The sequence below is a fragment of the Salvia hispanica genome, chromosome 6 (genome assembly GCF_023119035.1).
Source record: "Salvia hispanica cultivar TCC Black 2014 chromosome 6, UniMelb_Shisp_WGS_1.0, whole genome shotgun sequence".
Taxonomy (NCBI): Eukaryota; Viridiplantae; Streptophyta; class Magnoliopsida; order Lamiales; family Lamiaceae; genus Salvia; species Salvia hispanica.
The window spans coordinates 31,512,022-31,514,508 of record NC_062970.1 but is presented as its reverse complement, the minus strand read 5'-3'; positions in this window follow the sequence as shown (position 1 = coordinate 31,514,508).

The window sequence follows — 2,487 nt, the reverse complement described above, 5'->3', positions numbered from 1 at the left end:
ACCAAGGCTTAGAATACATCTTATCACAGTTCAATAAATAATTATCAGAGTATAGGAGAACAGTCAATGTTATCTAGAACCTTAGTACGCAACGGATGAACAAGGTCACATGTGTTAAGACATGCACCTCCGAGAGCCTCTACTTAAAATAAAAAGGAAATCATCAACTTTGCTCAGCATTCTCCACCGTCACTGCTCAACCTGCACATTTAGAAATATATGCAGGGCTGAGCTTACTAAATTCTTTGTGAACTAAAGTTCGACTGATCAGTCTAAGTTCTTTCTGTACTTCTGCCATATCTGAACACCAAGTGCCGTGGAGATGGTGCTCTTCCACGGTCACCACCTACATCTTTCTTCAGCCGGGGAGGTGGCCACCTCCCAACGGCCTCCACTATATCATATTTGTGCCGTAGAAGGTGGCCACCTTCCACGGTCACCTGTGTACGCTAATCCGAGTAGGAACACCATCCTCACTCGGACCCGAATTCGATTCTTAAGTTCCAACCAAACAGATAGGCTCCATACACATAAAACAAATCATTTATGGCAAGACAACATCATTTGCATAAATAACAAACATAAGTTTTTTTCATCCACATTAGTATGGAGGATAGAAAAGTTCACCTTGTGCATTTAAACTTGAATTTCCTTACTCTTACCATAACTTGCTCGCGAAGATAGCTTTCTTTTTGAAAATAAAAACATGTGCTTAATCAGACTCAAGGAAAAGATAGTATATACTTAGAATGCATGCATCCTATATGTTTTTTTTTTCTTTCTGTTCTTTGTTCTTTGTTAGAGACATTATAAAAATCTTTTATCTTAATTAAATTGGAGCTGCGTTAAGTACTTACTCTTTCTTTCAATTTACGCGCCGCCTGATATCGCATGTCCCGAAAATCCTACACCCTCGACCCCATTACACTCATGGCTAAAATCGCATTTGGTTACATTTTGGGATTTAATTAAGTGCGCTATCCATTTTAATACTTTATTTCGGAAAAAGAATCCATTCGCAAATTATTTAATCGTTCGGGAATTAATTAATAACTCCAACAAATAATTAATCAATCCAATGAGTCTTTATTTAGTTCTAGTCCACCACAAATATTTACCTCCTTCGGCCCAAAGTTTTAATTCAAAACATTGTTTGGCCCAATTCTTTCAATTTATTACCTAAGTCCAAGATAATTAAATAGCTCATCTTACTGTGCAAGCTCATCTTCTCCATCTCCCCCAAATTGAAATTCACAGAATCACACGTCATCTCTCTCTCTCACAATTGCAGCGCCACTGGCACCGCCATTCTCTTCCTGGCCGACTCCACCGCGGCACCTCACCGTCGCCGGTTGCATGTTTCTCCTCCTCTAATCTAATTCCCCCGCTCTTTCCTTCCGCCTCCAACACAGAAAATGCCAAATCAGGAAATCCGTGTTTCCTCTCTCCAATTCTCCCCCGAAATAGTAAATATCGTGCCCTAGCTCTTTCTCTCTCTCTCTCTTCCGCCGCCGCGTCGGTCCTGCCTCATCCCCCGGCCATCGTTCCTGTCCCTGCTACTCGCCGACGTGGGGCCTCTTCGGGCGCTCGTGGGGCAGCAGCAGCGCCATCCTCCACTTCTCCTGCTGCTCGCTGTGTCACTCCCGTTGGCGCTTGAGACGGCCGAAGCCACCGCTGCTGCTGTGTCTCCGTCGTTGTTCGACCGTGGATAGGATAGTGGTTCTCCGGCGCGGTGAGCTGTTGAGCTGTTGGTCCGTCGCTGGGCAGCCACAATCCCATATCTAAAAGCTAAGTTCTTTCTTTATATTTTAGTGAACTTCTATCTAGATTTTGATTAACAAGGAGAAGGTGAAAGCTTTAAATTCATAGCTGAAGTTGCTCTTGTGGTTAGGAAACTTCTTATGTGATTGTTGCTTCCGAAAATTAAAATTGTCTATTAGATGATGATATTTGAAACAAAAGATGTGGGATTGGTGATTACCTCAATTGGAAAAATTGTCTTTGAAAAGAAAAAATAATTCTTCTATCTAGCTCTCAATTTCCTTGAATTGATCAACTGTGATGGAATTGTGGATGAAGAATGACATGCATATATTGTTGGACTCTTTGGGATTAAATTTGTGACATAGTAGCAGGAGGTGGAAAAAAAATGGCTATGTGGCTTGGAGGAGGGGAGAGTAATGAGGAGGAAGGAGGTGGAGGAGAAGTAAACAAGAATTAATTTGACGTGGGTTACTTTGGGCTCCAACAATTAATTTAGTTATTCAAGTATTCCATGAATGGGCTCTAAAATGATGTAATTTTTTTTTCTTCCTTAATTTAAGCCCACTATGCATTTAAATTATTTTCATAAAATTTGACAAGTAAAAGTTTGATGCATAGATTAAGATTCCTCTTTATCGATTGTGCATATTCAGAGCATCGACAATGGCTCAATGACTAGAAACTAGACACGTCCTGCTATATCATTAGGACTAGAAACTGCAT